This window comes from Mustela nivalis, assembly GCF_964662115.1.
Source record: "Mustela nivalis genome assembly, chromosome: 12".
Lineage (NCBI taxonomy): Eukaryota > Metazoa > Chordata > Mammalia > Carnivora > Mustelidae > Mustela > Mustela nivalis.
In genome coordinates this window covers 95085244-95095479 of record NC_139031.1, presented here as the reverse complement: position 1 = coordinate 95095479, position 10236 = coordinate 95085244, and the positions used below count along the sequence as shown (strand labels likewise).

Below are 10236 nucleotides of genomic sequence, written 5' to 3'. Positions count from 1 at the left end.
CTTAAACTGCAAGGACGTCCATTAAACATCACAATTAAACATGCCAAAGGAGAAGCCATGTTGTCAAAATGCCCACTTAACCCACCCAAACATCTCAAACCCACCCTTTGCTGACCTTCTATAACCCCATTTTTTTAAGTTTTTTTTTCTTTTTTTTTTTAAGATTTATTTATTTATTTGACAGACAGAGGTCACAAGTAGGCAGAGAAGCAGGCAGAGAGAGAGGAGGAAGCAGGCTTTCTGCTGAGCAGAGAGCCCAATGCGGGGCTCGATCCCAGGACCCCGGGATCATGACCTGAGCCGAAGGCAGAGGCTTTAACCCACTGAGCCACCCAGGCGCCCCTTTTTTCTTTTTTTTAAATAAGAGAAAGTAGACAGGTACATGTTGGTAAATGCTAACTGTCCATATTCACATATTCACACAGTGTAATCTCTAAGCCCAATATACAGAGAAAGGAGGAAAAAAGCTAGAATTCTATGCACTACCACACAGGGGCCGAGCACCCTCCCGCTTCCAGCAGAGCTAAGGGAGCAGAAGGTTTTTCTTTTTTCCCACAGAGCACGGTGGTGTTGATTCCATAAAGTTTTTGTTTTTGTTGAGACAGGAAGGGACAAAAATGAATTTGGAACAAAAAGGGGTAGAGATTCTTTTCCCACTGTATTCTGCTCAAGGTATTTCCCCCCAAATTAGGCTGAGAACCATGGTATAAAGGGAGAGAAAAAGGAGACTTCAAAAAACAAGGAGAATGAGCATGAGAGGAGAAAAGAAAAAGAAAAAGGGAAAAAAACAAAAAGACCGCAACTTGCTCCCAGGGACTGAAGAAAATTAAAAAAGGAAGGTTGGAATCCATCAGTGTTCCATTAGTCATCCTCTCCTTCATCCTCCTCTCCTTCCTCCCCCCATCATCATCTTCATCTTCTTCTCCTTCATCAATATCTTCCAATCCTTCTTCTTCTTCTTCATCATCATCATCATCATCATCCTCTTCTCCTTCCCCTTCTTCGTCATCCATATCGGGAACCAAGTAGTACTGTAATGGATTTGGCCAAATATCATCTTTGATGACCTCTCCTAACTCATCTGCACCTGCATCAGAATGGTCAGTAAACCAGGTGAAGAAGCTCTCTGGCTCCTCATGCTGTCTCTTCCTGCTGGCTTTATTCTGTTTGACTTGAACGTTTCCTCAAATCCTTTCCAGATTTCCATGTCATTTCAGTGGACTTTGAAGATGGATCACCACTCTCATTCAGATGAAATTCTTTGGAGAGAACTTTATTTTCGAAGTAAGGGTTTTCATCAAAATAAAAATCTATTCTGTAACCTGATTTAATATCTTCAAATTCTGTCACTTCAACTCTTGTCAAATAATGCAGCACCTCTTCATCCTCCTCCCCAAGCAGTGCAGACACTTGCGAATGGTTGACAAATGTTGTTATCCAAAAATTGGGGATTTTGGCGATCAATTCCTACCTCTTCTGAAAAAATGGTTGGCGGAGTTTGTTATATTTCTGTTCTACTTTCAAAATCTCCTCACTGGCTTGTTCATTAAGTCTGTCTATTTCATTTTGTACTTCATCAATATGTTCAATTGCTTCTTGCTGTTCTTTTTCTCCTTTATGCAAGCGCTGAGATGTTGACGTCTGCCCTGGCTTGGGGGCAGGAGGCTGTCTCGGTTTCTGCTGCGTGCTGCGAGGAAACTTAGTTTCTCTTTGAAGTTGTGGAAAGTATCTTTACCTGAATATTTTACCTATCTTAATTTAACCCATCTTAATTAAACTAAATTAAAACTACATTTATGAAAAACACCGTCTTTGGCAGCATTCCAGTTATTTTTTAAGGAAATATGCAATAATTTGTCTTTTTGCAGATTTTTAGGGGAAAAATCATTGGCTAGAACAAAAGTAGGCTGAAAAAATAAGTAGTTTGAAATTAATATTTTCAGACCATGGATTTTGTGTGTTTTATTTTTTCCCTATAATTAATTACTTAAATGGGGCACCTGGGTGGCTCGGTGGGTTAAGCCTCTGCCTGCCGCTCAGGTCACGATCTCAGGGTCCTGGGATCAAGGCCCACATGGGGCTCTCTGCTCAGTGGGGAGTCTGCTTCCCCTCCTCTCTCTGCCTGCCTCTGCCTACTTGTGATCTCTCTGTCAAATAAATACATAAAATAAATGCATAAATACATAAAATAAAAAATTAATTACCTTAATGTATAAGGGGAAAGTTTTATAATTTTTAATTTTTTTAGTTTATATTTAAATCATCTGCTTATTTGTCTTATTGTATTAACTAAAATTTGCAGTAAGATGTTGAAGAGTAGTGGAAAAATGGGATGTCCTTACTTTATCTCTGATCTTAGGGAAAAAGCATTCACTTTCCCACCATTAGGTAAATATTAGCTGAAGGATTTTTATTTTTTATCATGGTCAGGAAGTCAGGAAGTTTTCTTATATTTCTAGTTTTCTGAGAACTTTTTTTTTTTTATGGAAAGGTGACTGATTTTGTTGATTTTTTTCTGTATCTATTAACATGATCTTATGATTTTTCTTTTTTTTTTTTTTGACCTGTTGATGTAATCAATTAAAATAATTGATTTTCCAATGTTAACTAGCCTTGAATATCTGGAATATATTCTACTTGGTCATGGTCTGTATTTCTTTATACACATTGTTAGTTTCAATATGATGTTGAGGATTTTTACATTTAGGTCATGAGATAAATTGACCTTTTCTATAGTGTCTTTGTCTAGTATTAGTATTAGGGTAATGCTGGCCTCATAGGATGAGGAAGGAAGTATTCCCTTCTCTTCTATTTTCTTTATAGATTGTAGACAATTGGTACTATTTCTTCTTTAAATGCCTGGTAGCCTTCACCATTGAAAACATCTGAGCCTGGCACATTCTGTTTTGGAAGGTTATTATTTTTTATTCAATTTCTTTAATACATGTTAAGATATTAGTAATTTACATATTATCTCTTTTTCTCTTGGTTACTTGGCTAGGGTTTTATCAATTCTATTGACTTTTTCAAAGAACCAGCTTTGAGTTGTGTTACTTTTTTCTACTATGTTCCTATTTCAATTTCAATGATTTTTCCCAGATATTTTTTCTTCTTTTTACTTAGAACTTAATTTGATTTTATTTTTCTAGTTTCCTAAGGTGTTAGCTTACATTAGTTTTTGGTTTTTTTGTTTTTCTTTTTTAGATCTTGTTTTTCTTTTCTACGATGTGCATTCAAAGCTGTACATTCGTTTAGTGCTACTTTCACTACATTCTACAATTTTTGATAGGTCATATCTTGTTTTCATTTAGTACAAAATATTTTTAATATCATTTGAGATGTCTTTGATGCATTTGTTAGTTAGAAGTGTGATTTTTAATGTCTCCCCATTTTAGGATTTGCCACTTGTATTTTTGTTCTTAAGTTCTAGTTTAATATAATTAAGGTCTGGGAGCACACTTTGTATAATTTTTATTCTTTTACATTTAAGTATATTTTATAGCCCAGAATGTGATCTGTAATGGTGACTCTTCCATGTAAGACTGAGAAACGTGTATTCAGCACCGTTGGGTGAAGTAATCTATAAATGTCAATTAGAGCCAGTTGATTGATGGTTGCTATTCAGGTCCTCTGTGATCTTTCTGATTTTCTATCTGTTGGATCTGTCAGTTACTGATAGAGAAGTGTTGAAGTTTCCAACTAGAAAGGTGGATTCATCTACTTCTCTATGCGGTCCCCTCAGTTTTGCCTTATGTATTTTGATACTCTGTCATTAAATAACTTTGTCATATCTACTTGTAGAATTAGAGCCTTTATCATTATGAAATTCTTCTCTTTATCTCTGACAATTTTCCCTGCTTTGACAGGAGCTTTGACTGATATTAATATACCTACTTAATCTTTCTTTTGATTAGTAATAGCATGATACAGCTTTATCTATCCCTTTACTTTTAATCTAAATTACTATACCTAAAGCGAATTCCTTATAGACAACATATAGGTAAGTCTTAACTTTTTAAATGCACTCTGACCGTCTCTGTCAATCTCTGTTTTTATTTGATGTATTTAAATTATTGGCATTAAAGTGATATAGCTATATTAATATCTATCACATATGGAACAGGTTTTTTTTTTATTGTCTTTTTTCTTTGGGGTGTGTGTGTGTGTGTGTGTGTGTTCTCCTTTTCTACATCCTCAGGCTTTATTTTAGCATTTATATGATTGCATTTTCTCTCCTGTCTTAGCCTATTAATTACACTATCTTTTAAATGTTTGCAGCCAACTCCACTTTTGAGTGACATTTAACTGCTTCACAGGTGGTGCAAATATATTTTAATGTCCCAATTCCCCTTCCCACCTCTTAAAATGTGGTTGTAAATCCCACCTACAGTGCATAAGGGTCCTTTTTTTCTACATCCTCACCAATATTTATTTCTTATTTTTGTTTTTGTTTTTTTTTAAATGTTACATTAATCACCATAAAGTACACTGTTATGGGGCACCCGGGTGGCTCAGTGGGTTAAACCTCTACCTTTGGCTCAAGTCATGATCTCAGGGTCCTGGGATTGAGCACCATGTTGGGCTCTCTCTTCAGTAGGAAGCCTGCTTCCCACACCTCACCCCCCCCCCCCCATCTCTGCCTGCCTCTTTGCCTGCTTGTGATCTCTCTTTCTCTCTCTGTCAAATAAGTAAATAAAATCTTTTTTATAAATTTTTAAAAAGTACACCATTAGTTTTTGACATAGTATTCCATGATTTATTGTTTTAATATAATACCCAGGGCTCCATGTGATATGTGCCCTCCTTAATACCCATCAGAGCTAATCCCCTTCTCTTCTAATACCCTCAGTTTTCTTTTTCCTGTAGTGCATTTTTTCTCATGGTACATCTCCCCCTCCTATTTCTCCCTCTTCATTTTCCCCCTCCTTCTCCTAATGTCCTCCATGCTATTCCTATATTCCACAAATAAGTGAAAACATATAATTGAGTTTCTCTACTTGACTTATTTTTCTTAGCATAATCTCCTCCAGTTCCATCCATCTTGATGCAAGCATTGGGTATTCATTGTTTCTGATGGCTAAGAAATACTCCATTTATATATGGACCGTATGCTCTTTATCAGTTCATCTGTTGAAGGACATCTTGGCTTTTCCCACAGTTTGGCTATTGTGGACATTGCTGCTATAAACATTAGGGTGTATGTGTCCCTTCTTTTCACTTCATCTGTATCTCTGGGATAAATATACAGTAGTGCAATTGCTGAGTCATAGGATAGCTCTATTTTTAATTTTTTGAGGAATCTTCACACTCTTTTCCAAAGTGGCTCTACCAACTTACATTCCCACTGAGAGTGTAAGAGGGTTCCCCTTTCTCCACAGCCTCTCCAACATTTGTTGTTTCTTGCCTTGTCAATTTTTGCCATTCTAACTGGTATCAATGTGGTTTTGATTTGAATGTCCCTAATGAATATTTTTTCATGTGTCTGTTAGCCATTTATATGTCTTGTTTTGAGAAGTGTCTGTTCATGTCTTCTGCCCATTTTTTGACTTGATTGTTTTTTGAGTGTTGTTTGAGAAGTTCTTTATAGATCTTGGATATCAGTCATTTGTCTGTACTGTCATTTGCCAATGCCTTCCTCCATTCTGTGGGTAATCTCTTTATTTTATTGACTGTTTCCTTTGCTTTGCAGATGCTTTTTATCTTGATGAAGTCCCAAAAGTTCATTTTCACTTTTGAACCCCAGAAATTTTGTGGAACATGGACATGTGTTTGTGTGCGAAGCGCCATGACTCTCATTAGCAACTGAGACAATTATGTAACGGGCAAGAGTATAACAATACAAAGAGCAGGTAAATGCTCTGGGAACTCATGCTACAAAATCCTACTCTACCTACAAAAGCTCCCTTCTTCCAGTGAGTGGGAAACAAATATTAGAGAGTGTCTGTAGAGACAAAAGAGGCAGACAGACAGACTTGCATGGATTTAATGCTAAACGCCAAGGAGCCTCACCCACCATGTTCACAATGACTCTTGGAAAGGAGGGAGAACAAACCCAAAAATTAACAGAAAAGTATTTTTTTTTTCTTTTAGGCTTAAGGATGTTTGAGATATATCACTAGTATCCATTCATATAACAGATGATCAATCCTTCCATTTTTATTCTGACACAAAGTATCTACTTAATGTTTTAAATTTCATCAGCTAATGAGTAATCATTGTTATTAAACAGCTATATCACAGAAATAACAGAGAGAAAAGTCAAAATTTGTAATTTTTCATTTTCATTGTAGCTGACTTAGGTACTCTTCTACGGATATCAACTCTGATATTTTAAGTAACATTTCATGGAGGCTGATTCCTCCCTGCTGTCCTGCTCCCCCCAGTTGCTCACATGGCCTCTTCCTTTACCTTCGCCCTCTGGGGCAAAAAAAAAAGGCCAACATGTCTTGACTCTGTTCACCCAGAAAAGGGTAAGACTACAAAGAGAATGAGATATAATAGACATTCAGCATACAACTCGAGGCACAAGGAGAGAAGATATTTTTGCAGTTAGAAGGGGAGGGAAGCCATCGTGCCAGGGAAGGTCAGCAGCATCCTTAGTTATGGCAGCCAAATATTGCCTCACTAATTGGATCATTTACCTCCCCGAACTGTGACAAGGGTCGCTCATCTGCACTTGTCAGACCTGTAAACGCCTCAGCTGATCAGGTGGCTTAAAACTGAAAGATTCTGTTAATTAGTGCTAATTGATTCCACCTGACATGACTTTATATTTAACCATCCACAGGATGCCCGGCTTCCTGACCAGTGAGGAGTGCTTTGTATATCTGATAGGTAGGAAAAATAAAAGGTCTGGACTAAACAAGGAGAAAAGCACATAATTTTAGCAGAGAAAACCAGCATCTGTGTATTTATTTGTATGCCTCTTTGACTTCCTAAAGTTCACAGTCTTTTGTTGGGAGAGTTTGTCCACACATGCCTCTGAGAATTGTCAGGTAAAGCCAGGATCTATTCCTAGAAAGGGTGGGAAGCCACAAAGCTTATCAGGAAGCTTTGATTGTTAGACAGTACTGTTTCCTGGGAGATTAAGATACCTATGCTATGTATATCATATATTATTAGTCATTATATATATTTTACTCAGAACCTAAGATTTTTAAATTAAAAGCTCAAAACATATTATAAAACTCTTGCTGATCACAATCCTGCTCCCCCATATATGATTGAAAACATAAGTACCAAATTCCATTTATCTTGTTCTAATTTTCTTGCTCATTAACAGCAGTTCTGCCCTGCAAGACATTTCAGGCGAGCAGAATACACTTTGTGCATTTGGTAAATATCCCTCTATCATGACTGGAAGTATTTGAGGAGAACTTATAACCAAATAGCATGAATAACAATTGAATAGACATGAATAGACTTTCTAGAGAACATTAGTGTGGAGGCAAGTTCCTATACCTTCATTTCTTTTCTTTTCTTTTTTATAATTTTTTATAATGTTATGTTAGTCACCATACAGTACATCATTAGTTTTTGATGTTGTGTTCCATGATTCATTGTTTGCATATAACACCCAGTGCTTCACGCAATCTGTGCCCTCCTTAATACCATCACTGGTCTCACCCAACCCATATGTACATTTCAAGAAGCTCAGAGCTCTTTACAGATCTAGTAACTTGTCCAAAAAAACCCGAGCCAGACCTTATTTCTTTCTTGTGTCTTGTTATGCCGCTGGTGGTTTCTCAGACGTAGGATATGGTTACGCATCTGTGGAGTCTTGTGTCTTCATCTTAGTGATTTGGGGTTGCATTGTTTTGTAGAAGCATCTTAAGTAGCTCTGAGAGATTTTTAAAAATTTTTTGTAAGGACCAGTTACACAAAGGATTGCAGATTACATTCTCTTGGTAGTATTCTAAGAAGCATAAATGGATATGTCTTTCCAGAAGGCAATTGACAGCAACTATCAAGATGCTATATATATATATGTAGTCTTTTTGTATGTATCCATCTATTTCCTTCAGTGTGCATAAGTTACCACTGAAATATACAGTGTATAACATATATATGTTATATAAAATATATATATATAATTATCTCATGTTACACATGAAATATTATATGTATATATTATACATACACATACACATGTGTGTACGTGGTATATCTTTTGACCTAGTGAAGCCATTCCTAGAAAATTTTCCTATAGTGACAATGGACCAAACATGTATAGATAGGTATAGAAAAAAGTATACTGAGGCTATGTTGCAATCATGAATAAATGGAACTGCTGCCTATGAGTGGAAATAAGTTATGGAAATAAGTGAATCACAGTATGTGCATTCAGAAGAAGTCTTCATTCATCAGTGATAATGCAGACTTATTTATTCATATAAACAGGTATCAAGAAGATTTAGCTGAAGGAAAAAAGAACATTGTGTGTAATAATATAGTGTTATATATGTTGAGAGAGAAAATAGCTGAAAAGCTGTTTTTATTAAAATGTCAATCTCCAGGGTGCCTGGGTGGCTCAGTGGGTTAAGCCACTGCCTTCGGCTCAGGTCATGATCTCAGGGTCCTGGGATCGAGTCCCGCATCGGGCTCTCTGCTCAGCAGGGAGCCTGCTTCCTCCTCTCTCTCTCTCTCTCTCTCTGCCTGCCTCTCTGCCTACTTGTGATCTCTCTCTGTCAAATAAATAATAAAATCTTTTAAAAAAATGTCAATCTCCAATGGAGATTGTTTTAACTTTCTTATAATATTTAATGCTCTTAAATTGTATTTATAATCATAAGTAAGACAATAAATGCTTTCTTTAAGATTTTATTTATTTATTTATTTATTTGAGAGAGAGAGAGAGCAAGTGGAAGGGCACAGGAAGAGGGACAAGCAGACTCTTCGCTGAGCCCAGAGCCCAACACAGGGCTCAACCTCACCACCCTCAGGTTATGAACTAAACTGAAATCAAGTGCCAGTCAGCCAACTAAGCCACACAGATAGCCCAAACTTGTCTTTATCTCTTCCTTCCTTTCTTTTTCCTTCTTTCTTTCTTTCTTTCTTTCTTTCTTTCTTTCTTCCTTTCTTTCTTTCTTCTGCGATGTCTGATCTTATTTATTTGTCACTCTTAGAAAATCTCATTTTTGACTGGAATCAGGCTTAGAGGTAGAAACTCTGAGAGAGGTCATTTTCCATCTCAGTGATCTGCTCCTGGCATTTTTCTTTGGCCTCCTTCATTCTCTTGGCCAAAAGTTTAACATATTATGCAGTCTCTTCCTTATTTGTCTTAGTACTCTGTTTATTCAGAGCAATATACCGACACTTCTCTGAGAGGACAAATGGAGTAACAAGAAGCTGAACCTTGGACAATTTGGTTCTAGGTTTCTTGCCTTCTTTGCTTAGGGACTTTCTCACATCATAATGGTAGATGTCATCTTTTTTAGAGAGACAGAAAAGTTTGTAGATTCTTCTAGCTTTTGGGGTCCCAGGCAACAAGCACAGTAGTATCAGCGAATCCAGAAATACCCTTCTTCCCTTTCTTTACCTGACCAAGTTGATAACACTGAAATTGGCCTCCACAATGGAACCCCAAAGAGATTTGTGCTTTCTCTCTCCAGTCCTTCTTGGTCTATAGCAGAAATGGGTCAAGACACCCTGACCCTGGGGAAGCCATGTTTGTCATTGCCACCACTGATTCAGACCATTTAATCCTTCCATTATTCACCCATAGTATCAGCAACAAGTTCCATGGCATAATCTTCTCATAAAAGGTACTAAGTTTGCATTCATCATCCACTACAATAAGTTTCTGGCAGCCAGTAGCTGGGAAAGAGACGTTCAGCTTCATCCTAAAGCAAATTACCACCTCCAAGGTGCCATGAAAAAGAGCACCTATTTTCATTTTACAGAGAAAACCCCACATATAGGACACATTTGAAATAGCAAAATAACGGAAAATAAGGTGGACTGGAGATTTGAACTGCTATCCACACCCAGACACTACCAGCCTAACAGCCTGCAGTGTGCAAAGGTCCTTCCAGGGCCTGAGCAAACAGGAGTTCTCACAGCTTCTTGCTGGATCCTCACTCCCAGAGCTGTTTACTGGGCAAGCATTTCTTTTGAGGTTTGCAGCTTAACGACCACTCTGCCCAGTGATTGTTCCTCTACATTTCCACTGTGTACAGCGATTCCCATTTGAACCCCTAGATAGTGTTCCACTGTTTCCATGTAGAAAGTTACACA

At 37.2% G+C, this 10236-nt stretch overlaps 2 pseudogenes across 2 annotated transcripts; both read right to left on the bottom strand.

The window, feature by feature from the left end:
* Window positions 1-861: 861 nt before the first annotated feature.
* LOC309845010 (protein SET pseudogene) lies at window positions 862-6670 on the bottom strand (annotated as a pseudogene). The gene is made up of 2 exons: window positions 6642-6670; window positions 862-1708 (listed from the first exon to the last, which is right to left on the bottom strand). The product of its transcript is annotated as a protein SET pseudogene (transcript).
* Window positions 6671-9153: 2483 nt separating this feature from the next.
* On the bottom strand, window positions 9154-9841 carry LOC309845008 (small ribosomal subunit protein eS6 pseudogene; annotated as a pseudogene). The gene has a single exon. The product of its transcript is annotated as a small ribosomal subunit protein eS6 pseudogene (transcript).
* Between the last annotated feature and the right edge of the window lie 395 nt (window positions 9842-10236).